This window comes from Myiozetetes cayanensis, unplaced genomic scaffold (assembly GCF_022539395.1).
Source record: "Myiozetetes cayanensis isolate MyiCay16 unplaced genomic scaffold, myiCay2020 scf12, whole genome shotgun sequence".
In the NCBI taxonomy this organism is placed as follows: Eukaryota; Metazoa; Chordata; class Aves; order Passeriformes; family Tyrannidae; genus Myiozetetes; species Myiozetetes cayanensis.
The window spans coordinates 12,570,750-12,598,104 of NW_026086826.1; the positions used below are offsets into that span (position 1 = coordinate 12,570,750).

The window sequence follows — 27,355 nt, forward strand, 5'->3', positions numbered from 1 at the left end:
AGCTCTGTCCAACCTGGCCTTGGACACTTCCAGGGATGGGGCAGCCACAGCTTCTCCGGGAATTCTGTCCCAGCCCCTCACCAGCCTCTCAGGGAAGAAATTCTTCCCACTATCCCAAATAACCCTGCCCTCTGGCAGTGGGAAGCCATTCCTCCTTGTCCTGTCCCTCCAGGCCCATGTCCATAGTCCCTCTCCAGCTCTCTTGGATTCTCTTTAAGCGCTGGAAGAGGCCCCATGACAATATAGAATGTGTAGTAAAATAACAGGTCTGAACAAAAAAGAACATGTATCTTAAAAAACATTACTCATTTACCTATTTAAAGCCTCCTTTTTAATGCAGGCAGGTAGGAGAGTACAAACCTCATCCTGCTATATAAAAGCAGGAGGAAGGAGACCTCTGCTCACACTGCCACGGCGTTCTCTGCTGTGAGTCTCGTACTACACCTCCCACCCTCTGCCTTCCTGTGAGTGTTGGTACACATGACTGTGAGGGATAAAGGCTGGATCTGCACTGAGAAGAAGCAGCAGAGGGTGTGTAGTGCAGTGGAAAGGGAGTATTGTAGCAGCCACATCACTGCTTTTACTTGAGGTTTTTCCTTAAAACCCTCTGTGTTCGATGTGCTGTTGGTCTTACAGTGCAAAGTACGGGGCTCCTTAGTCATTGTAATTAAAGTATGGCCCTCCCTGGGAAGGAATAAGTCACCTCCCATCTGTGTGTGTTGTTTTGAACCACGGGTCAGAGAGGGAAATAATTGCTGGGAAGATTGATGGCTGCACTTACGTAAGACAGCACAGGTCACAGATCCCATTTTAGTCGTCCCTGCAGTCACACTCTGGGGGTGTTTGGTGTGTCAGATATGGTACCGGGGTAAAGCAGCAGGTGAGGGGGATTCTGCCCCTCTGCCTGCTCAGGTGAGACCCCACCTGCAGTGCTGCCCTCCAGCTCTGGGGCCCCAGCACAGGAAGGACATGGAGCTGTTGGAGCGAATCCAGAGGAGGCACCAGGATGATCAGAGGGATGGAGCAGCTCTGCCTGTGAGGAAAGGCTGAGAGAATTGGGATTGTTCAGCCTGGGCAAGAGAAGTTCTGGGGTGACCTAATTGTGGCTGTCCAGTACCTGAAGGGGCCAACAGGAAAGATGAAGAGAGACTATTTCGAAGGGCCAGGAGGGACAGGACAAGGGGAATGGCTTCCCACTGCCAGAGGGCAGGGTTAGATGGGATACTGGGAAAGAATTGTTGGCTGTGAGGGTGGTGAGGCCCTGGCACAGACTGCCCAGAGAAGCTGTGGCTGCCCCATCCCTGGCAGTGTCCGAGGTCCAGTTGGATGGGATTTGGAGCAACCTGGGCTAGTGAAAGGTGTCCCTGCCCATGGCAGGGTGTGGGACTGGATAGGCTTTAAAGCTTTTTGATTGTGATCACTTCAAGCAGTAGGGGTAGGAACCAGAGTTTGTCCGGGTGGATCAGTGGGGATCTGAGTGCCTTGAAAGGTCGATTCCATCATCTGTGTTTATTCTTCCTCACAATTAACTTCAAGGGGTTTTGTGATAAAGAGAATGTGGAAACCCATGTTATGAATTGGGAGGTTCAGGTTGGACATCTGGAGGAATTTCCTCATGGAAAGGGTGTTCAGGCATTGGAAGGGGCTGCCCAGGGAGGTGGTGGAGTCCCCATCCCTGGAGGTGTCCAAGGAATGACTGGATGTGGCACTCAGTGCTCTGGGCTGGGTGACAAGGTGGGGATTGGGCACAGGTTGGACTCGATGGTCTGGAAGGGCTTTTCCAACCTCAAGGATTCTGGGATTCCATGAATTGGCTCAAGAATAACAACTGAAATAAAACTAAGATGAGGTCGTTGGCTACAAATCCTTTACTACTGGTTACTATGACAGTTAATCAAGGGACCATGGAAACAATATAGTCAGTATTTCATGGCTGGCGGTGCAGCTGCCACCTTTACCTGGAGTGGGGAGAACCCCCCAAGGAGGAAATAGTCTTGTCTTCTCTTCCTAATAGTCTTGTCCCCCTAAATTATATCCATGATTTTTATGTAACAAGAATGAAATTTTTTAAAAATCCATTGTTTTGTCTAGCACTTGAGTGAGAATGACATTGCTTTACTCAAATTATTTAAATGATGGTCTGTGTGCTCCAGGTAATTATTATTTAATTACATTTTTTTGATTGAATTGAGGAACCGGCGAAAAAACTCCCACAGGAGTTTTCACCTGGATTCAGTGCTGGGAAATAATTTCATTTAATGTCTGTATCCCCAAACTCTGTCTGTATCTCCAAACTCTCTGATGCCAAAACCCACCAGGATTTTCATGGGCAGGATTTAATTTTGTAGTTCTTTCTTACTGAAGTATAAATCTTTGTATTGTTAATCTAATTCTTTGGTCTCTTCTTGTCTTACACAATAGAATAAAGGCAGCTCTTTATGGTAGCCAGGAACCCTGTCTACAAGGTTAATTATAATTTTGTGGATAATCCCTCACTCTGATTCCAGCTGTTCTGGACAGAATTGGATATACCTACCCAGAATTTGAATTACATCCTTAATAAGCTTTTATTTTGTTTATGAAGCATTTGAGTGGCAATTGGCAGCCTGGATGAATGTACCCACTTAGGTAGCAGCCTCAGCAGTGTATTTCTTAATTGTTTTATTTTTAATTTAGCAGGACATTACTTTCTGTCCCTCACTCTTAACAGCTGCCTTGCTTTATGGGACATGCTGTATGTCCCTTCACCTACGAGTTTGTTCAGTGAGATGAAGTCATGCAATTTTCACTAAAAAAAAAAATAAATAATTTCTGTTAATTATGCTGTGCAAGTTACCAAACATTTTCAAGGATTAAAACAAAGATTATTTCTTGTAGCTGTTGGCATCTCTTCTTAGAAACCTCTAAATGTCATTTATATTATAGAGAGTTGTGAGGATGTCATTTCACAGCATCACCATGGGATTTCACAGTAGTGGAATCACAGAACCATGGAATGGTTTGGGTTGGGAGGGATCTTAAAGCCCATCTTGTTCCACCCCCTGCCATGGGCAGGGACACCTTCCACTATCCCAGCTTGCTCCAAGCCCTGTCCAACCTGGACTTGGACACTTCCAGGGATGGGGCAGCCACAGGACAAGGGCCTGAAGGGACAGGACAGGGGGGAATGGCTTCCCATGGGATATTGGGAAGAAATCCTTCCCTGTGAGGGTGGGGAGGCCCTGGCACAGGTTGCCCAGAGAAGCTGTGGCTGCCCCATCCCTGGAAGTGTCCAAGGCCAGGTTGGACCGGGCTTGGAGCAACCTGGGCTAGTGGAAGGTGTCCCTGCCCATGGCAGGGAGTGGGACAAGATGGGCTTTAGGGTCCCTCCAAAGTCAAACTATTCTGTGATGTTCATGATTCTTTGACCTAATGAATTTATAAACAGAGTGAATTCTGTCCTGTTCTGGGAGATTGTGCTCTGCTCCAGAGAGTTGCTGTGAATTTGCTGTCTCAGTGATGGGAATCCTTTCTGCTGGGGTCTGCCTTTATGTGTTTGTTGCTTGTGGATGCAGATCCTTACTTTTAAACAAATTATATCATTCTCAGATTGGCAGGACCCTGTTGTTTGTATATGTAGCAAAGTTTAGTGCAAACAAATCAAAGACAATAGGAAATGATTGCATATTTCCCTGGCTTAGCAATAACGAGAACTAATTCAGGGTGGTTATTTGTTTTGGAGATTGAATTATGACTTTGTTCCATTTCATTGAAGTGGATTCTCTACAAAGAGCAATTTCTGAGTGTCCCCTTCTTCATTAAGCAACAATTCTTATCACAGGCTTAGGGAAAACACCTAAACCCAGAGACACACAGAACAGGATTTTTAGTGTTATTTGTAGTGCTTTAGAAGAGGGAGCATTGGGAGTTTTGGCCCTTAAATATATACATTTTGAGTCTTTCTGATATTTAAATTGAAACATGTTCCTCCTTTTCGGGGCTCAGTGGTACACACACACTACATGAGGTGCCAGCACCCAGCTCCTGTTAAGTTGTAAATGCAGAAAAAAAGAAATGCCTACCGATAAAATAATTTTATTTTTTTTTCCTAAGTATTTCTGAGGGTGGAAATTTCCATCCTGTCCTGCAGTTTGATGTGTTTGCACTCTCAGACTTTCAGGTGACTTTGTGAAATGCCTGAAGTTATTCAAAGACTGAAAACGCTTAAAAATCATCAGAAACCAGTTGGTTGTACCTTGTGGCAAGACTTAAAAGTCCAACAACATTCATTTCTGGCAGGTATTTTCCTTGCATAAGATCTCATGGTTGGACATGGTCTTTGGTGTCTCTTCCAACCTAAAGATTCTGTGATTCTGCTGGAATCTTAAAGCACATTTTGTAGTAGCTTGTTCAGGTTTAAAGTGAGGAATGTGGATGCTGTAGCTACCTTGGGATGTTTTGTCTTCAAGGAATCTGCATTGATTTACTGATGAAGAAATCATGAGGGAAAGTCAAAGAAGCAAAAAGTTAGTTAAAAAAATCTTGGAAAAATTTGAAGTCAAGTAAATACATTCTGTACATAAATACCTGGGTATTCCATCAGTCATATTTGGAGGGAGGAGCAAAGCTCTCCAGCAATGCCCAGGTGAGCTGGTCTTGCTCTTACAGGGTCCTGCTCCCTCCAGACTGTCCATGACTGAAATTCAGAGGAGCTTGTGACATACTTCAAGTATTTCGTGTTCTATTGGCTGCTTGAAACTTTGGAATTCAAGCAGATTTTACCTTTTGTTTCTTTTTCCTTTGGGCTCCTTTAATTTGGGTGATCACACCAAAGAAGGAGCTTCTTTGACTGTGAACTTGTGCCAGGCTGATGGATTGAAAAACGAATAATGGGGGAAAAGGGCAAAACCAGCTGAAAACAGAGTGTTGGGTTTGGCCTTTTCAAACTTATTTTAATTGGTTTGAACTCTGGGGATGCTGTGGCAGAAAGGGTGGCCAGACTTGCTGAAATAGGTTCAGTCACAAGCCATTTGCCATCGTTGCCAGTTCTCTGTGCTGACATTTAGTGGTTGTCACTCACTTGTCACTTTAAAAACAGTGGTGGAGGGAAAAATGGGAGTCTGATAATGGGAAAGCAATGGTTGTGTCAAGAAAATGTTTGAAATTCTGCAGTTTAATTATTGCCTTCTTCCATGAAAGACACAGGTGGGAGTCATTAACTCAAAAATAACCCCCCAAAAAAACAACACACCCCAAAGCAACCTCTCCTTCAAGTCTGATTTGAAAACAGATAATAGTGAAATTAGAGGAGTATTCAGTAATGTTAAAAATGAGAAAATTGCATAATAAGGAAAAGATTGACAAGAGTAATCTTGTTCTCAGGAAGGACCAACAGGTAGTAGAAAATGGGGTATCTTTTGAAATTCAAATGAAGATTTAAACTTGCATACAAGGCTCGAGATACAAAATATTGTGGGGGAAAAAAATCACTGCAAAGCCCAGTTGTGGAGATTTATTCCTGAATAAGGTTTTCTTATCTGCGCTCCAGATATGTTATTTGGTTATTAAGGTTGGCAATGTTTTGGTGAGGTGAAAAATTAGTTACTTTGTGTTTGTAAATGGGAGAAAATAGGATGGAGAACAGCTGAAATTACACCTCCTGGGGGAAAAAGGGTCAAAGGCCTCTCCTGGAGCTCCCAGGGATTACTGAGTAGGGAATATTGTTGGGAATATTGTTCTCTGTTTCATGAAATCGGGGTTTTGACAAATGACAGGGTAATAAGCACAGCTCGGAGTCGGCTCAGGAGCCTTCACAAGTGCTGAGTAACTTTTTTAATAATCAAAGGCCATTAAAATATAATGAGGAGATGAGGATTGTGTTCGGTACATCCTGTTTGCTGCTGCACCGAGTGCCTGGGGCAAATTTACCTTCCATTCCTCCCCTGATGTTAAAAAAGCAGCTCCAGACCCCTCACACTTCTTGTAACTCCCCTCCAACCCACCGGGATGTGGGATTCATCCCTTGGGAAGAGGGGGGGAGCCTTGGAGGGGGAAGGGAGCTGGCGATGGCTCAGCTGTTCATCAGCGGGGAGAGGGAGAGGGAGAGCGATGCTTTCCTGCAGCATTGTTGTAACCATGACACTAAGGACGTCATCCCGTGAAAATAGCAGTGGGAACATTTGTGGAACAAAGCTGGAGCGGCTCCGCTCCCCGCACGAGGGTCCTCGGCAGAGCGGAGCCATATGCACGCCGCTCATTTGCATATAGATTAACTCCGCTCGCAGCCACTTGCTGGGCTTTAAAAAGCAGGCGAGGAATTAAGGCTGGAATTGCAAAGCGAGCCACGGGCTCAAGGAATCGTTGCAGTTTTCAGAAAGGGATGAGCAGCCTCACAGAACTGGAAGGACTCATGAGAATCACGGAGTCCAACCCTTATCCCCGCACAGGACCATCCCCAAGAGTCACCTCCGAGTGCTGCTGGTGCTTCCAGAGGGGTGTTGGGATGGGGAGAGGGCGGATTCCTTCTCAGCTTTGCTTTGAGTGGCAACTCCGCTGATTCAACAGCCTCGAACTTACCCTCCCCTGAGTAAAACTGATGGAAAACTGTGGTGGGGAAGGATTAGTGCCCTGGGAATGCTGATAAAGTCATTTTTATGGCTGTGTTGAACCCCAAAGCAACCCTGTAAATAAAAACACCGGGAAAGGGAGGGCAGCAGATGGAAAAACAGCCTAAAGGTAAAAGAAAAGGATGAAGTAATGCCATCGGAGAGGGAAATGCGTGGAGGGGAAGGACAAAAGGGATGGAGGCTGGAGGAGGAGCGAGGAAGGAGGGAGACAAAGCAGGGCAGGGGGTCAGCAGGGCTGACGTCACCGAGCTCAGCCACCACGGCCTGACCTGCTTCCTATTCCCCCTTCCCGTCAGGAGTTCTTTCTACAGCATCTTTGCTGTCTGGATTTGAGTCTAAAAGCTGCAAATTGGGTAGGGACACAGCTCCAAAGAGCATCCAAAGGCATGGTCCTCTCTGAGTGATCCATGTGAATCCCTCTGCTCCTGGGAAAGTGGGGCATCACCCTCGCCTGGGCAGAGCTGAAGACGTGTTCCCCCTCCTCTTCCTGGCCACTTGCATTCCACAGTTGGGGTATTTTCCACCTGGGAGAGTAACAAAGTACAGGGATTGCATCTCGGGGCTCTCGTGCATGTCAGGCCTGCGCTGCTGCATCAGGGTTTGTCACAAAAACACCTGCAGCTGAGGCGGGGTTGGGTTTTCTGGTTTATACCAAGACCTGTGAGTTCTGCTTGAGTTTCCCCTGAGGTGGCATGAAAACAACAGTGGGATTATACAGGAATCACCACATTTGTAATGCTAGAAAAAGAAATCCTTCATTGTTTGTAACAGAGTTGTTTGGCAGGAGGCCGTAGCAACAAGGCATGAGGAAGGCAGCTCATCCCAAGGGAATCCCAGGTGTGCTTCCAAGGCCTCCCTGGAGATTTGCAGCATCTGCAACCCACTTGCAAGGAGCAGGGTTTTTTCCCCCCACATAAAAATTGATAATTTACTGATAATTAACAAAATCAATGAATAAGAAGATTAATTGTGATTTTGGACATTTGACCTTTTTGAAAAGACTTGAGTTGTTCATGTTCATACCTAAATATTGTTCATAGAGTTTTTTTTCTTCTTACAATTAATTGTCAGGTAGTAAACTTTTTGTCACTTATTTTCATCTGTACTATGAAATGAGAGAAAAATGAGCTTCAAGTTTTTAGTAATTTTCAGACTTTTTTTTTTTACAACTCGGAGAAGCTGAGGAAAAATTTACTTCAGGGAATAAATTCAGCAGAAATGCTAGAGAAATTAAGATTTCTTTTAATTCCTGTGGCTTTTCCAGCCTAGAAACTGGATATCACTTTCCTGTTCAGAGACATTCCTGCATTCAGGGTTGTGCAATCTTTTAAGCAAAAGGTGCATTTTTTCCCAGTGAATATATGTTGGGAAAATCCACTAAATCATAAAATGGTTATATTCCCTACCATATTCCAGGAGGCTGCTGCTGTTGTGCTTTTCCCAGATGAAAGAGGCATTTAGGTGGTTTTTCCCTGTGTACTTGAGGGCTTCCATATCATCTCCAATACTTCAAAGTCCCTCTCGCTGCTTCCTCCTGGAGTGATCGGTCTGACTCATCTTCAGCTTCAGCTTAGTCATTCTTAATATTGAAACATTCTTCAAAGGAAGGAGATCTGGAAAAACTTTTCACTCCTGGCAACACCCACAACAAAGGCTTGAGTCAATGTATTCAACACAAAATAATTGGCGTAAAAGGATTCAAAATCTTGTTTGGCAAAAGAAGTTTTGACCTGAGAGGGAAAAGTAAATCCCACCAGGACAGCCTTCCCCAAACCCATCGATCGCCTGCATCAAAGGCACTTTTGCCTGGTGCCATGTCCTTGGATCAGAGTTTCCTCTCTCCATAATTTATCTTCACTAGAAATGGTTGATGAGTTTTCCATCAACTCCTTCGCGCTCTGCAAAATCCTGAAGGTGATGTTTGGAGTGAACCACAAGGAGGAAGCAGGAAGAGAAGATGGGAGGAATGAGCTCACCCAGGAACTTTAGAGTGAAATAAGTGGCTGCTGCAGTGATTCCCTTCATGGGTTGGCCTGATGCAGCCTGGCATTTGTGTTGTGTATCCTTATCCAAAGGATAAGGATGCCTGGAGGGGGCTGTTGGAGTGAGGAACATCCTCAGTGGAGCTTGAGCACAGACTCACACAGTTGTGGAATGGTTTGGGTTGGGAGGGACCCTCAAGCTCATCGTCCCACCCCTACCATGGCCAGGGACACCTTCCAGTAGCCCAGTTTGCTCCAAGCCCCATCCAACCTGGCCTTGGACACTTCCAGGGATGGGGCAGCAACAGCTTCTCTGGGCAACCTCTGCCAGGGCCTCACCACCCTCCCAGGGAAGGATTTCTTCCCAATATCCCATCTAACCCTGCCCTCTGGCAGTGGGAAGCCATTCCCCCTTGTCCTGTCCCTCCAGCCCTTGTCCCAGGTCCCTCTCCAGCTCTCTTGGAGCCCCTTTGGGCATTGGAAGCGGCTCCAAGGTCTCCCTGGAGCCTTCTCTTCTCCAGGTGAACACCCCCAGCTCTCCCAGCCTGTCTCCAGAGCAGAGGGGCTCCAGCCCTGGGAGCATCTCCGTGGCCTCCTCTGGACTCACTCCAGCAGCTCCGTGTCCTTCCTGTGCTGGGGACCCCAGAGCTGGAGGCAGCACTGCAGGTGGGGTCTCATGAGAGCAGAGGTTTAAAATCACCTCCTTCCAGCTACTGGTCACGTTTGAGGTCTTTGTGATGAGCAGCAGGATGTGCAAGAGCAGAAATGCCTTGATGACTCCTTGGTCATCAGTACGGGAATCAAGTCCCAAACTCCACAGAGTTTTCTGAGCTGCCAGATTTTCTAGCTGTGTCTGGATCAGTACAATATTTAATAATGACAGAAGTTCTTCAGCTTTAGCTTTTGGCTGAACATCCTGAGTTGGAAGTTTCCCTTATTTTCTGTCAGTGTTGAATGTTTCCAGTCTTGGCCTTCAACTTGGACAAACTCTTGACTAAAATACAACATATATGTTAGGATGTTGAGCATTTCCCATGACTTGTGGCATGGGAGTAAAGTCAATAAGCATCACTTTGCTCTATATGATGCACTATCATCCTGCTGACCATGTTCACACAGAATTCACATCCTGGTTAGTATTTATTCCTATTAAATACGTGTATACACCTGTATGTCATCACTTCCCAAACCTACTCTCACTGCTGCATGGCTGTCAGTATGTACATTTATTCACCCATTTCTCCTCATATTTGTCGTATCTGCAGCTTTAAAATGAGCTCTATTCACTCAAATCCTTTCCCAAGGATATGTTGAAGTGTGATTTGTGCTACTCCCATCTGCTACCTGAGGAGGAGGAAGAGAAATGCACTTTAATAACGAGAACTTTAAGAAGACAAGCATATGTACTTCAGAATTTGATTGATTTCTTTTTAATGGTTTTGAGCTATCAGAGTGGGGCTGAAAGCATTATGGTTCCCAGGAAAAAGACACTGGGAACATCTCCCTAATTGGACCTGAACAAGATGATGTTAATATAAAACAGGGCGTACTGAAATAGCTTTGTGTGGTAGATTCTCCATCAGCCGAGTTTTACAGGAGTTCTTCCCTCTTAAATACACAATTTAATATAAAAACCCAGGCAATTTCTTGGCTGGCTTTTTAAGTGTAACACGATTGTATAAATTTGGGGAAAAAAATGGAACAACTGGGGGCTTCCAGCATGGTTAGAAAACTACCACACTGTGCTATTTTTAGTGCCTGTGGAAGTGAAGTGCAGCTACACTGAGGGGGTTTTGATCCAGAACAGACCCATTGGGTAGATTTATCTCCTACTCATAGCTGTAGGTTTTCCCTGACTTCCACCTTTCCAAAAAATAGTCCCCTTGGACTGCAGGTCACACACAACATTTCCTCTCCCTTCTGGGGAGAACCTCCTGATTCTTCCACTCAAGCAAATCATACTTCCCACCTCAAAGTTGCCAGGTTTTTGCTTCTCTTTTTTGGATTTCTTGCAGAAATTTCTGAGTTTCTTCAAAGATTTTAAATCCGAACTTTGAATTAAATGTAAATAATGCAGGAGAGTTAATTTTAATTCAGATTTTAAGAATTCATGCACTATCCATTCCCAGGAATAGGAATGGTGTTGCCACGGTATCTCAGTGGTGCTTTTTATATATTTAACCTCCTCAAACCTGTATTTTTAAGGATTCCCTCTGACCCACAGGCACAAAAAGAACTAAACTTCAGTGTTTTATTCTAATTCCAAAAGTTTTTAAATGGTTTTGGAGAAGAGCTTTGCCATAAATTAGTCCCAATATACTTGGGAAGTGTCCAAGGCTAGGTTGGATGGCGCTTGGAGCAACCTGGGATAGTGAGTGAAAGGTGTCCCTGCCCATGGCAGGGGGTGGAACTGGGTGAGTTTTAAGGTCCCTCCCAACCCAGACCACTCTTTGGAATACAGATTTTGTGTTTCATAACAAATGGGAAATAAATGTTTTCATTGATTTTATATATTTGGTATTTTTCCAAACTTCCTACATTTACAGAAAAGCTTCTAATTGCCAGCCATGGGCACGTGTGATGAAAAGTTCCTTCCCAAAGAAGTCAGTAAAATTGGAGTCTAATAAGTAGATAGGTACTTTTTAATGAAGTGTGTATATACATATATATAAAATACAGAAATATGCATATAAATATATGTACATATAAGATATAAAATACTGAACCAATGAACAACTATTTCCAGTCAGCCCCACAACCAGGTTGCAACTGTTTCAGAAAAGCACCTCTCAATCACAGAAGCAATTGAGGAGTCAAATTCTGTGCCATTTTTAGTCCGTTGTCTCCAGAGAAAGGCTCATAAAACGTGCATGAATTTAGTCACAAAAATGGCTCCCGATTTTCGTCCTGCCCACCTTGTTTTTGGTCGCAATGTTGTGTTCTGCACATCTCAGGCAGAGTTCAGGAGGGTCAGCCCTTCCAGCAGCTCCACCAGCTGATGGATTGGACTTGGCAGCTCCGTGTCTTCAGGGGTTCCTTGGTGACTTCACTGGAGGAGCAGGTGACCTGTTGTTAAAGCAGAATTAGCCTTTTGTGTCCCTTCTGGAGTTTTCCCTGGAAGTTTCCCTTGCCTTTGCATTTTTCTGGATTAGCTGGTGATTTAAAACATTCATCCTCATTCTCAAGTGATGTAAAATGCAGAGCAGCTGGTGCCCTGCTTGATGCACTTGGTCGAACACGTCCTTGGATGTCCCTGCCACCACGAGGGGAGGTGGCACTGGGGGCTCCTTGTGCTCAGACAGGTCTATAATTGGCTTTGTTCTGATGTCCTTTGGGCAGGGAAGGCCAGTCTGGGAGTTGTGACAGTTTGTGGTTCTGAGGGGACATCAGTGTTGTCTGAGGGCTCCCTCCTGTCCCTCTGCTCTCTCGTGATGCCACCAGGTAATCCCTGGCCTGAACTCAGGTTGCTGTAGGGTTTAAACCTCTGGGCTGGAGGAGAGAAGGCTCCAGAGAGACCCTGAAGTCCTTTCCAGTGCCTAAATTTGCTCCAAGAGAGCTGGAGAGGGACTTTGGACATGCAGTGACAGGACAAGGGGGGATGGCTTCCCACTGCCAGAGGGCAGTGCTAGATGGGACAGTGGGAAGAAATCCTTCCCTGGGAGGGTGGGGAGGCCCTGGCACAGGGTGCCCAGAAAAGCTGTGGCTGCCCCATCCCTGGAAGTGTCCAAGGCCAGGTTGGATGGGCTTGGAGCAACCTGGGATAGAGGAAGGTGTCCTGCCCATGGCAGGGCGTGGAACAAACTGGGCCTTAAGGTCCCTTCCAAGCCAAACCAGTCTGGGATTCTGGGATACACAGCTAAGGCAGTGAGCTCAGCTGAGAGCCAGATTCCATTTTTCTAGATATTTTAGCCAGAAAATAAATGTGAGTGTTTAAAACAGGTGGAGAAGGATCCAGATCCAACCAACCTGGAGTTTTGGAGCTGCTGCATTTTCCTGGCAGAGGTTTATTGGAAGCGAGTGCCAACACCATCTCACTGCCATGGGAACAGCACTCAGATAATGCTTTTTAATCTACTGTAATCAAGTACATAATCAACATAATTAATTTCTATACTGTTGCTCTCCTTGGTTCACATGGAAAGCCATCCCAAATTGCTAAATTGGTCCTAATTCAGGGGGAGTATTTTCCTTAAGTATTCCAGGTAATTTCCTTTTTAGCTGGGTGCTAATTGCTAGTCTCTATATTGATGACATTTGTTGTACCTGTTGTTACCTTTTCCCTGCTGCTTTGAGACTTAACTGTGTGGAAATAGTGCTTTGGCAGTGATATCTCTTTCTTTACCTACATTTAAAACCAGAAAAGGATCCTACTGAAGATACAACTTTACATGGCTGTGTTGGAGGGATTCTCACTGTCAGCTGAGGCTGAAATACTGACCCATGTGAAGCCTGAAGTTTGCATTCTCACTTATTTTAGTTGAATGTCAATGAACACTTAATTATCATTTTTGAGAGTTAATGGCTAAGATAATGGACTCGGGGCTGTTCTCTGCAGTGCCCCAAGGGTGATACCCATCATTTCTGCATGTCCCCTGGGTGATGGGGTCGGATGCAGCTTCAGTGTGGAAATAAAACCCTCCTTCCCCCCAACTCTGATTATCTGAGGGGCAGCAGAGGAGCAGGCGCTGATCTTTTCTCTCTGTGATGGGTGACAGGACCCAAGGGAACGGCTGGAGCTGTGCCAGGGGAGGCTTAAGTTGGATCTCAGGAAAAGGTTCTTCCCCCAGAGGGTGGCTGGGCACTGAACAGGCTCCCCAGGGCAGTGTTCACAGCACCAAGGCTGCCAGAGCTCCAGGAGCTCAGGGACAAGGTGGGATTGTTGGTGTGTCCTTGGCAAGGCCAGGAGCTGAACTGGATGTGGGTCCCTTCCGACTCAGCATATTCTGTTTTTCTTGCACATATTGCAAAGATGGATACTGGCCAATTTTTCTGTGGTGATCCAAAAGCTCCACCAAAATCTCAGACATGAAGATCTGAAAACCTCAGAGGCTTCACAACTCAAAAGAGCTTCTCTAAGGGTGAATTGACTCAGTTGAAAAATTATTCCTGAAGCTGCAACTTGGACAGAACCAGATTTTTCTCTAAGTCCCCTTTTCTGTGGTCTGTTCCTACTCAGGATAATCTGTGATTCTGTTTATTTTGTCACTAATTCCTGCTTGCATTTTCTTTTGTCCCCGATATTCTGGACTGGCAGCACCTTGTCCTTGTCCCTCTCCACCTCTGCCTGGTGCCAGGATAAGGAATGCTGAAGGGCAGCCAGACCCTGTGGCTGTTCCTTCACACCACGGGAATTCAGCTCTGAGGGCTCCGGTTGATTTTTCCTGCTGAACGTGGTTGCACGGGGTTAAGCCCGACTTTGCATCTCATCTTCAAATTCCCAATGAAATTTCCCCCTAACTGGTGAACTCCATCTGGCCTTAATTAAGCCCAAATTTTCAAGATAAAGGAGCACATTCTCCTGTCACTGCTGCAGACTCAGGCTGCCTTTCCAAGTTGGTTTGTTGTTGCTTTTATACGTTTCTTTTCCAATGAAAAAGGGGATTATTATAGTTGCAATTACCATGGAAACAATTACCATAAAGTATTGATCGACCAAGATAGATTAGGAAGCATGAAAGGATAGAGGTTGTCTCTATGGAAACATGGACATTTAGAGCTTTTTTTTTTTTCTTAAGGAACAATTGTTTCTTTCCTTGAACAAGTTTCTAGTCTGGTTTAAAATCACCTTCTAGTTTTAATCAAAATGGTTTATATAATCTATAGTGTGTATTAATACCATTTATATCACAAAAAAATTTCTGAAATGGTCTTTAAAAAAAAAAAGAACTTGCATCATTTGTACAGCATTTTTTCATATTAAAAAGTAACTGAACTGTATCATTAATTGTCAGTCAAAAACAGAATAAGCCATTGGATTCTGAAATTTAGTGTTTAGTGGGGTGTTGTGTTAATGGGTTGACAAAGGCATCATTAACCTGTTCCTGCTTTGAGTGGCACAGGGAGTTCAGATTTCAGTAATGCTTTTGGCTGTTGGTCATTTCAGCACCTGCTGTTGAATCCAGGTGAGCATTTGTATCCAGTTCACTAAGAAATGGAATTCAGATACTCATCACTCAGAAGCACATCCTCCTCTTTCTCCAGCAGGTGTTGACTGTATTCACTGTATTCTTCCCATGGCTGCAATGACTCATTCCCTGAGCTTAGGGTTTGGCACCAAAGTGAGTCCAGACAGGTTTGCCAGGTGATCACTCCTGTCAAGTATGATCATGATTAGTAAAAGCTGAAGTTGTACTTTTGATACAAACTGTTTAGTTACTCATCCTGGGAATATGCAACTTTTCAGTTTCTGGAGATGTTTTTAGTCAATGCTTAAATTCTTCCAATGAAATGAACTGACTTTGGGGTCCGTCATTGTTTCAGAAATGGTTTTGATGCACAAACCTCTAAACACAGAATCAGAGACTCTCCTGGACACCTTCCACTATCCCAGGTTGCTCCAAACCCCATCCAGCCTGGCCTTGGACGCTTCCAGGGATGGGGCAGCCACAGCTTCTCTGGGCAACCTGTGCCAGGGCCTCCCCACCCTCATAGGGAAGGATTTCTCCCCAGTATTCCACCTAACCCTGCCCTCTGGCAGTGGGATCCATTCCCCCTTGTCCTGCCACTCCAGGCCCTTGTCCCAAGTCCCTGTCCAGCTCTCCTGGAGCAAATTCAGGCACTCGAAGGGGCTCTGAGGTCTCCTTGGAGCCTTCTCTTCTCTAGACTGAACACCCTCCCAGCCTGTCTCCAGAGCAGAGGGGCTCCAGCCCTGGAAGCAGCTCCATGGCTCTTCTGGACTTGCTCCAGCAGCTCCACATCCTTGCTATGCTGAGGGCCCCAGAGCTAACACAGTATTTAGTTCTGTGTCAGATTCTTTACAAATAGCTGGTTTCAGTAGTGCAAGTGGTTTGTAATGTTTCTTACCATAATTTGAGCTTGAATTTCTTTTGCCAGCTGCTCATGCAGGTTTACAAATTCAAGGGACATATGGAATATTTATGCCCTCTTGAGGGAAGTGGAGATTTTAAGCTTTCTGTTAAAAATGAAAATATATCTCTAACGTCTTTCCTCCTGACAAATTCCACATGTCATGTAGATGTGAATTACTGGAATTTCATGGCAATCTAAATATAAAACTCAGAGAAGGGGCAAGTGGAAAAAAAAAGAAAAATACTCGGAATTGTGTTCTCTAACGAGGTTCAGGGGAGCGAGAAACATAGAAAGGTCTCATTACAGTTGGAAAATACAGGCTTGTGCTTCTAAATAATGAGGATAGAAACAATCTCCTTCCCAGCTGAGAAAGGGAGGGGAAAGATGAACCCCATGTGCTGAAGTGGGAATGTCTCTGTGACCACCCACTCTGTCCCACCACCTTTTCCCCACGGCTGCTCCTGCCCCAAACTTGCCCTCCAGTGCAGTTTGGATAATGCACCAGGGCTGGACTGGGAGTGCTGGACTGTCAGAAAAAGAAAATCTCCTCAATTTTCTGCATTTTCTGCATAATGTTCTGCCCCAAGTGATGATTATTATAAACTAATCATGAAAAATCCCTTCTGCTGTTGGATTTTCACTGTCTCACTCCTGGATTGCACCTCTTAGACTTTTGAAAACTTTTACAATTTTAGACATTAAAAAATAATTTAGAATAAAAGAATCCGGGCATCCAAAATCACAGAATCACGGAATCATTTAGGGTGGAAAAGAGCTCTAAGAACATGGAGTCCAGCCTTTGATCCATCACCACCTTGTCAACCAGACCATGGCACTAAGTCCAGTTGTTTCTTGAACACCTGCAGGGATGGTGACTCCACCCTCTTCCTGGGCAGCTTGTTCTAAAATGTTCTTTTTGATAATGGAAAATTTTTTTTTTCTTACATACAACTGTCAAAATCACTTTGATAAATTACCATAGGATGGACATTACTCTTTTGACACAAACATGCTGAAGAATTTAAAGAATTAATATTAAATATTAATTAGGTTTTGATTTAATGAATTCTGTGAACAACATCTTCTGTTTCCTGGGGGAAGATGCCCACTGAGGGTACCAGCACCACTAGATCTTAAAATCATGGAATCATTAAGGGTTGGAAAAGACCTTCAGAATCATCAAGTCCAACCATTAACTCAACCGTGTTCACCACTAAGTAATATTCAAAAGTTTCTTTCTGGTTTTAAGATGTACTTTATGTGCAAATTCTGTTATAAATAATCAGAATGAACACTGATTCATGGAAATTCTGGAATTCATTAGGCAGCAGTGCTTTCCTGGAAGTGGAGGTGTGGATGTTGGAGCCAAGGCAAGCCATGATTAAATCCTGCCCCTTGGTAGGCACAGTGGATTCATGTCATAATCTTTAGCTCCATTTCCTTTTTTTTTTTTTTAATGTATCCAAAACAATATCTTGAGTTTCATTTGCTTTTTTAAATGTATTCACAACAGTAGCTCATTTTTCTAACTCAGATGTGGCTTCCAGTGGTTGTTTTATTTGTCAGGAGATAAACACTTTATAGAGTATTGTCTGTCAAAAAGTTGTCCAGATAAAACTAAGTCCAGGGTGGTTGTAAACCAGATCTCTTGATACAAACAAGCTCCATTATTACTGGAATGTGTTTTTTTGGCTCTGTCATGGGAGGGCGAGTTAAGTGGATCATTTCAAGGCAGGTAAATTCCAAGCGGGGGGCTTTGCATTACGTGATAGATGAGCTGTGGGTGGAATTGCTGACAGTTAATTCTGGGATCTGGATCTGCCTCCTCCCAGCCTGCATCCCTCCTCCCCCTTTCCTATGATTGCATCTAGCTTTGATATTAAGTGATTGGAAGGCAAGAGGTGAAGTCTAAGGGGACAGACTTGGGAAAAACAAAAAGATGTAATAGGTTGCAAAACTGATTCTGATGGATTTCTCTGAGCAATGGTGCAGAATTCCAGCAGATACAGGACTTTATGGTGCCAGAAGGAACCATCTCCTAGAGGGAACATAACCAAAGAAAGCTATGTTTTGGGTAATCCAGAGTGTGGGGTTAAAATAACACCGAAAAATGGGCTTTGCATTAGAAAATTGCAAGAAAAATAGAATCATACAATCACTAAGGTTGGAAAAGACTCCAAGATCATGGAATCCAACTGTTCTCCCAGCATTGCCAAGGCTACCACTAACCCATGTCCCCAAGTGCCACATCTACAAGGCTTTTAAATCTCTCCAGGGATGGGGACTCCACCACTGCCCTGGGCAGATGTACCAAAACCTGAGCACACAAACCAACAGGAGAAGCTTGTTGGAAAGAAGGACAAAACCAGGCTGCTCTGCAGTGAGCGGGAGTTAAATGCTCTGGATTTGGCTGGGGTAGAGTTAATTTTCTTAACAGTAGGATTTAGAGGTCCAAAGTTATGAAAAGACGTTTATTTAATCCAACAGACAGGAATGAATTATTAAGACCTGCCAGTGTAAGCTGCAAAATGGGAGAATTCAGTTTAAATTGCACGTCAGTGGTGCTGGAGCTGCTTGTTCTGGTTGTGTGCACTGTCAAGGCTTTGGATTCCATGACCTTGAGCAAGGTCTGAACCTTTCCTCTCCTGTGTCTGCAGAGAGCTCCATAAAAATGAATGTGGCAGACAGAAATTGGATGTCCAGCTCTTAGCAGAGAGACCAGAAATGAGGTGGGGTTGGGGCTTTTTAACCTGTTGTGGCTCTTTGCTTCAGCATCAACATGTTTGGAAAGGGCTTAGCTGAGACCTGGTGGTGGCCCAGGGGTTGTGGGAAGGAAAGTGGGTGCTGGGATTGCCCAGGAATGAGGATATCGGGAACATTCCTCCTGCCCTGGCCTGGCCACTGTCCTCCTGACTCTTCATCACCCGTTGGGTTGCCAAAGGCAACTTCAAAGGGATTCTGGGATAAGTTTGGCTGCCAAATAATCCTGATGTGGGACATGGCTTTGAACGTGTCTAAGTGGCCAGTTTCTCATTCCAGAAGCCTGGATTCCAGCAGAATTTACTTTTATATTTCTTTTCAGTTTCCAAGAGGAGTTTCTGTGGCCTGACAAAGGCCCAGAGCAGGCAGGGTGACACTTGGTTACTCCGGGCTCCTGTTGGGTGGGGACTCCCGCCCTGATTCTGTTCACATTCCCTGGAGCTGAGGGGACACAGGCAAAGCCCTCTGCTACAAACCAGCCATAAACCCCTCAGCTTTCTTTCCCAGTGACCTGCAGTGACCCCACCACTACCCTTGCCCACATTAGTAATAATTGTTTTAGAAGCCAACTAAGCCGGGCTCAAATTCCTCACTTTAATCTGTCCCAGGGCTTTCAGCGTATCAAGCTGAGACAGATGGATGCTTCTAAAGGAATGCTGCTCACCTCTGATTAAATGAGTGCCTCTTAATTGAGAAACCGGAAATCCTTCCTGAAAATATTGCCTGGAAATTGATTTTTATATTTAGCTAAATACTCTTAAAAGGTTATTTTGGCTTTTATGCTATTTTATCTATTTTTCATACTGAAGACTCCAGTGATTCTTTCATATCTCCCTTTTTAAAATCAAAGGTAACATAGTCCAGAGCTCTCCTCACTAACAGATGCTGCTTCCCATTCTGCTCTGCATCATTCATTATGTTTATATTCCAGTTATTTCAAGCAAATACAATATTACTCCTTTTTGCACTCTCACAAAAACATTTGCTTTCTGTACCGTGCCTTTGTGGTCTGGTTCCTTTCATTACCACAAGAGATGATAAATATTTAGTGTGATATAAATAAGTACCTTGATACTATGTTAAACATGCCATCAATTAAATTTCATACTAATTGAAGAGAGTTTACAAAAAAACTTGTCAGTCTGAAGGGAAATAGGTCCATTAAGGTAGGAAAAGTGGCATTTTTAAGAATGAGTGTGATTGTTTTGTCAGCTACAAAACAGTTTCAGGTTTCCTACTGGATGTAATTATTTTCTACTCTTTTTAAGCTCATCTCCATGCAAATGGAGGATGATTTCTTCCTGAGGATTCCCCTGCCAGTATCCAAGAGGAGTGTGTAAACCTCCTCCTTTTCAGCATGAAACAATCAGGCTGTTGAGACAAAACAAAGATTTTTTTTTTTTTATATATCCATATATTTTTTAATTCCAGGGTGGGTTTTTTGCCTTTTAGACTCTGATGTCATCAACTGTCTGGTTTTTGTAACTAAGAGTCATTTGGTTGGAGTTGGTTCTACTTGGGCTTGAATTTGTGTGGTCAATCCCTACTTTAGAACTGCAGAATCCCAGACTGGTTTGGGTTGGAAGGGACACTAAAGATGATCCAGTTCCACCAGGGACACCTTCCACTGGACCAGGGAGCTCCAAGCCTTGAACACCAATCTGTATAACCAGTAGTATTCTGTCTGTGTGTTTAATTTTGGAAATGAGGGAAGAAGCGGAAATTACAGAGCAGAGTGATCTGACGGAGCAAGAGGAAGGGGGGAGTGATATGATCCAGGGGAAAGCTGAATACAAGGAGCAGATGAAAGCCAGGAGGGGTGTGCAGGAGCTACGTTGGTGTGTGGGCTGCCAGTAAATGTATCTCAGTAGGAGACAGAATCCTGTGTCTGGGGCAGGGGTGGCAGGATGACAAGGCAGGTATTTAAAGCTGAAAGATGAGACTCGTGGAGAGATTTTCCTCCCAGATTCTTGTTTTAGTGCACTGTTGGCATCAGGAGTGGAGCTGCTTACGTGTAGCTGGAAGCAGAGCTTGTCCCTGCAGATCTGCAGGAAGTGTCAGGAAGTTTGTGATGGGGACAGAGAACATGAAGTGAAGGACTTGGAGGTGTCACAATGAGTCCAACAGTTCAGCTTCATGTTCTTCTTTCTAGAAGAGAGCAAACAAATCAGGCCTGAGGAGGACACAGGAGGTTTTCTGTGGTAGGGTACGAGGTTGCTTCAGGCTGATGAGTTCCCTGATGTTGAGTCAGTGAAGGCACCAGCCTTGGAAATCAGGATGTTCCTGCTGCTTGTTTGTACTGTAGGTAATGAGCTCAGCCCACGCTGCCACTTCTGCCCATATTGATGAGTTTGTTTCCTTCTGGTGTCCAAACAAGGACTGTGAGAGCTGAACCTCTGCCCACCACAAGAACAGGAAGAGCACCTTGAAAAACTTCATATTTATAATTTTATTGCTGACCTTACCCTGTTCAGTATGGTCTGTTGAGGCTGGTGGTGGTTGGGAAGGACCTGTTAGTAACACCAAGGACTCCCATCATGCTTCTCCTTCATGTTTATTCCAAAAGAAATCTGAAATGGGTATAAAAATAATTAGGTCCTGAAATAATCAGCCCCTTGAAAGTGAAAGAAGCATAAAGAATTGATTATGTTGTTATTTTTGATGGGAGCCTGTTCAATATCATGAGTTGTACCCCTAAATTAGAGTGAGTTTTCTGCCCAATGTTTTCTAATTTTTATGTAATTCTTGATGGCCTTGGGAAGTATCTTCTGTGACTCCCCTCTGGCAGTTGGTACAGTTAGAGCCTTTCCATCACAGAATGGTTTGGGTTTGGAGGGACCTTAAAGCCCATCTTCTCCCACCCCCTGCCATGGTTACACCTTCCACTAGCCCAGGTTGCTCCAAGCCCTGTCCAGCCTGGCCTTGGACACTTCCAGGGATGGGGCAGCCACAGCTTCTCTGGGCAACCTGTGCCAGGGCCTCCCCAACCTCAGAGTAAAGAACTTCTCCTCTTTCCCATTTTATATTTCTTCTTTCCCGTTTTTTGTTCACCTCTGAAACCCCCAAATTAAAAAAAAAAAATTAAAAAAAAGGAACCATCATAACCTGTAAATCTCTCCAAGCTTTTCAGTTATTGTATAAATTATTGCTAATATTGGACAGTTTACATGAGTTTTTAAATAGATTTATAAATCTGGTTGAATAAATGGCCTGGAGGAGACCATTGGCACATCCACGGCCCCGGCGGGCAGCGGGAAGATCTTGCAGCAAGTGGGGAATGACGTGGGTTAGGTGACAAAAAAAAAGGATGATGTTCCTCAGGGAGAAGTTTGATGTTAATTTTCCAAAGTTTTTCAAGGAACGCTTCATAATCTGTTCCATAAAATGTTCAACACACTCAGGAAAAACCTGTTTATGCAGAAATTCCTGTTCTTTTTGGATGTGCTGCATTGTGAGGGTCTTGTCAAGAAGTGAGAGGTGGATGGGGCAGATTTGTAGGTGGAAACACCAGGACCCAGCAATAAGAATTATTGAGCCTTGAAGTGTAAGGGAGAAATCATATTGACAAGTGTTTGTGCCTGATACTTGTTATCACATAAATCAGGGTTGTGTTTCAATAATACCCCTTCGAAGGTTTTATTTTCTCCTGCCCTGCTTAGTTCAGTTCTTATAAATAAAAACACATTAACTTTGAGTTATAAAAGTGTTATTCTAATTTATTATTCCAAACAAAATGCCTCTTTCCTGAAGAAATGCATGGCATCCTTTTAGAAGTAATATTAGAGAGGTGAATTTCAGGTTTTAATTTGTTTTATTGCAGCTACAGGGAATAAATTTCATAAAATGAGAGTTTATTCCTGTGAAATACTTCCTGATTTTTCCATCCATCTCTTTCAGCTGGAGTTTAAATGCAGTGGGGTTTAAATACAATGCAGTTTTAAAAATGGAACTTTTATCTAAAGAAATAAGGAACATGGAGTGGTAGGACAAAGGGGGATGGTTTTAAACTAAAAGAGGGGAGATTTAGATGGGATATTGAGAAGAAATTCCTCCGTGTGAGAGTGGTGAGGCCCTGGCACAGGTTGCCCAGAGAAACTGTGGCTGCCCCATCCCTGGAATTGTCCAAGGTCAGCTTGGAGCAACATGGGGTAGTGGAAGGTGTCCCTGCCCATGGCAGGGGATGAGACGAGATGGATTTCAAGGTCCCTCCCAACCCAAACCAGTGGGATTCCATGATCCTTTACAAAAATAAATGAAGGCTGCACAAATGCCTCTTGCCCAAATCTGACATTATTGACCATGGCTCATGGGCCAAGCCACGGGCACTGAGACACGTTTGTTCCTTGGATTTTGCCATTTCAGGATCTAATCTGATGATCAGAAAGCGAGGGAACAAAGACTATCACAGAATCATGGAATCACAGAGGTTGGAAAAGCCCTCCCAGACCGCTGAGTCCACCTGTGCCCAATGCCCGCTTTGTCCCCCAGCCCAGAGCACTGAGTGTCACATCCAGTCATTCCTCGGACACCTCCAGGAATGGGCTCTCCACCCCCTCCCTGGGCAGCCCTTTCCAATACCTGACCACTCTTTCCAGGAAGAAATTCTTCCTATGGAGGGTGTGGAGCAAAGGGCAGGTATTGCCTGTTCGTAGGAGATTCCCACAGAGTGCAGGTCTCTCAGTGATGTTGTTCATGCTGAGCCTTGGAAATTTAATGTTTCAGCTCAAACTGATTATTTAATACATTCAGGGGACAAATAACCTCTTCCCTGTATACCCAATCCATTATTCATAGATCCTTCTTGGAATTACCTGGTGGCAACACTGGAAGAATCAATTTCTTTTTAAAGCCAAATCTCTATATTGTGTTTTTGAAGGGTATGGAATTTTAATAACTCTAATGTGAGTGGTCACTAAGCCATTGGTATTTTTGAAAGTCAGTGTTTCTCCAGATGCACTTTTACCTTATGAAAAATGCATGTGTTTTGATAGCATAAATTATCCTTAAGCTTCAGTTTGAATGAGAATCAGTTCTGATGATGCAGTGAATATTTAAAAAGTCTGTTGTTTGTCCACAAGCAGCTGATGGGAATGATGAGAATACTTTTAAAACAGCAATGATTTCTGGAATGAGCTAATGTTGCCATCAGGTTGACGTGGTGCATCAGCAGAGGCTGAGAAAACTGGGTTTGTCTTTCTTAGAACATGGGAATTCTGATTTGCTGTGAGGAGAATAATATGAGAAAACTGGGTTTGTCCTTCTCAGAATGTGGGAATTCTGATTTGCTGTGAGGAAAATAAGATTTGACTGGGAGGGTGTCAGACCCTGGGACAGGGGCCAGAGGATCTGTGGGATCACCATCCTTAGAGATGCCCAGAACTGGCTGAAACCTTGAGCAACCTGGTCCACTTGGAATCACTTTAGATGAGACTCTTCCAGAGGTCCCTTTTAATCCAAACCGAGTTATTTCTGTGGTCCTTGAGGATTTGAGCCCTTTCCTGCATATTGGACAGCTCAGATATCTCAGGAAAAAAATGTAGATTCCTTGCAGCTGTGGAATAACCTGATTTCCCACTCAAGACCAGCTGGAACACTTGCAGGTTCCTGCCTATTGCTGCAGGGAAAAATCTACTTACAGCACCACCATGGAAAAAGGAGGAGAAAATAGAGGAGAAAAGGGAAGAGAACTGGGATGAAGCAGAAAGCAGGTGGAAATGGTGGACATGTGTTAAATACTCTGTAGCTCTGCCGTAACCAACCTTGTTCTGTGTGGCAAAGGTTTCAGTTGGGTGTGTGTCAAATGCAAGATTTTCAGCAGGTGATGAAGGAGGGAATCTTGGTAAAAACTAGGCAAAAAGATGATTAATTTCCACACTAATATTGGGGTTTCCTTCATCCCAGATATTTTATGGTGTCCTGGAGAATCCTTGGCTATGGAATAGCTCATCCCTGCTCTGGTTTCCACCTTCAGTCTGGGAGGAAAAGCACAGTAGATCCCAATCGTTTTAATTTACACATAAAAAGCAAGATAAATAATATACTCCTACTATTCTACATGAAACTAAATGTTATATAAAATTACCATCTATTGTAAGAATATGTAATTATTTAGAGGATCTTTCCGAATGAAAAATGCCATCAAAGAGACCTTTATTCAGGTAGTAACTGATACCTCCTTGGAAAAATACAGAAGCCAAAAAAAAAAATCTCATCCACTTTAATCTTGATGTTATTTTAATTTCTTTGTGTTCTTTGTGAGAAGACTGTTTTCAGAGAAGCTTTACAATTTAATTTGCTGCCTCCCACACGCAGCACAATGCTATTGCCTCCCAAATGCAGCAGGTTAATGTGTAACCTGGAGCAAATCAGACTGTAATAAAAAAAGTGAGACATTTTGTTTTGCTTTGAACCTAATGCTGTTATCTGAGTTGCCAGCGAGGGTATCAGAATGTCTTCCACCGTCTTTTGACTTTTGGATTAGATTTACCTCCAGTAAGAGGATATAAATAAATTTTATATGTTGGTTCCTAGAAATTAATATCTCTTTTAAAGCCTCTTTCTGCCACCTGGGCTGCAGTTGATGTGAAAATAACTCATGTAGCTCATAGCAACAGCATCCTAATGGTTCCCAGCCTGGAGTTTGCCCAACAACTTGGAATTCAGGGTTGACTTTGTGTTTGGCTGGTGACAACTCTTGCTCTTGAGCATGTTTGGCAATCAGGGTGGGGAGAGTGACTCAGAGTTCTGAGGGCGTCCTTCGGTGACCTCAAGCTGGAGCTGCATCATGTTCTCAAGGAGAACATGATGGAGGAGCTGGGAGGAAGTAGTTTTCCTTTTTCCATTGTCCACTGGAGCAAAGAGCCAAGCAGGAATCCCATCCCAGCTATGACCTTGGCTAATGTAGGACAGCCAGAAGAGTCATCACGTTCAACCTGTGCCCGATATCCCCCTTGTCCCCCAGCCAGAGCACTGAGTGCCATGTCCAGTCGTTCCTTGGACACCTGCAGGGATGGAGACTCCACCACCTCCCTGGGCAGCCCCTTCCAGTGCCTGACCACCCTTTCCAGGAAGAAATTCTTCCTGAAATGCAGTTTAAAAATTAAATACAAGAGCTCATTGGTTTTTAGCATAACATTATCATGCATTTGGGGGGAGGGGGAACCCTGAATGCATTTAATTCTTGGTTTGGAGAATTTGCAGTCAAGTAGAAAAAATAAAATCCTAGAGGGAGTATTAAATGGCTGCTGTCAAATCCTGCTGCATACAAAAAATGAGGGGGTATTGCTGTGGAATATTCCATCACCCTGCTCTTTGTAAAAGCTCTCCATCAATTTAATAAATGTCACAGCTATGGCTGTGGACAGAATTGTTTCACTCTAGTTTGCACCTCTTCCCCAGAAAAAGGGCTTGAGTGAGGATATTTGAAGGTCTGAAAGTGTCACAAGTCTGGCCTGGGTCTTGTTCCTCTTGGAATAAAAGGCACAGAGTTTATCACATCTCCTTTCACAGCTGTGGGATGTTCCATGTCAGTGATGATGCAGGTTCATGGTCATGATGAGTCCTCCCCAGAGGGAACATCACGGATTCCCAGTGCCATCTCATGGTCAGCCACACCACAGCTGATCCAGGAGAAAATGAACTGGGAAAACAACCAAAAATCTCTGTTTCTGTGCAGCTCCACAAGGTAAAAGCTCAGAGAGCAGCAGGAGGGAGAGGGCTGAAACCCCACGGATTTTTGCACTCAAAGAGGACAGTTTTGTGATGGCACCCATTGCATTTGTGCAGAGGAGACGTGAAGAGCTGTGAATCAAACATGCAAATCTAGCAAAGGAGGAATCCCTGATAGTTATAACTCTTGTCTGTCCAGCAATAGGTGGAAATTCCAGGGTCTTCCTCACCTGGAGTTGTTGCCATGGATGTGAAGAAAAATTCTGTCAAGGTCCCCAGTCCCAGGACAAAGAAGGTCCCACAAGCTCAGCCCTGGATCAAAGCAGGGATTTGTCTTTTTCCTCTCTCCTTAGGTCTTACATTTTCTTTCAGTCAATGAAAATGTAGTAGAATTTCAGTTTTTGAAATATTTCATTCCTGTTATCCATGGGAATATCTTTCTGCCTTACTGAGCTGCACATAGCAGGAAACTGCAGAAAGTGGAGTTTCTTTTCCATCTTCATATTTTGTTTCAATTACAGTTTTGGTGTCTGTTGTGCAAATTGAGCTTTGGGCCAGCAGAAAGGTCCGTGACCGTACCTTGATTGTGTTGAGAATTCTGATTGTGTAATGCAATCCCATAGCCAATGCAGTAATTCCATGGAAAAATAATTACAGCACCTATGTAAAAAAAATGAAGGCATATTTTGCCATCTCTTCTGGAAGCTCCTTGTAGTGCTTTGAAGCCTCATTTTGGCAGTTGAGTTTCTTTATCACCATGGTGTTAATTCCAGTACATCCCAGTTGCTTGTTTTGTTTTGCATTTCTTCTGATTTGAACGAGGGGAAATCAGGCACCATCTCTGAAGGGTTTCTTTAAAAATAACTCATAAAACCCCAATTTAGATTTTCACTGGGTAAATCTAACCACCACTGCTGCTCAACAGTGTATTTTTATCCAAGAGCTCTGTCTCTGCAGGTACCTGTGGGGGGTAGGCACAGTAATACAGGTTTTATGGCTTCCTGGTGGAATCCCACCAAATCTCAGAACTCACTTCCCAACAGCAAATTCCCTGATCAACAGTCTCTGCTGGAGGCATGTGGAGAGATCTTTGGAAGGGATTTTATTTACCAAGTGTGTGAGGACACCCACACAGATGTCACTGCGGGTTTCTCGGTGAACACCATATTTAGAATGTTCAGACTGGGTGTTTCTTGGCTGCCTGGGTGCAAATGGCTCATTTGCAGCCATTGTTGCTGCTGCTTAGACTGCACCAGTCACTCTTTTAAAACTTTAGAGGCAGTAAACCAAGACACAAAGATTTTATGGAAT

General features: G+C 44.0%; 1 protein-coding gene across 3 annotated transcripts in view; it reads left to right on the forward strand.

Moving 5' to 3' along the window:
* The window catches only part of PDE4B (phosphodiesterase 4B), a 197,659-nt gene that overhangs the window by 62,471 nt on the left and 107,833 nt on the right, over window positions 1-27,355 (forward strand). The gene's annotated exons all lie outside the window — the stretch shown is intronic.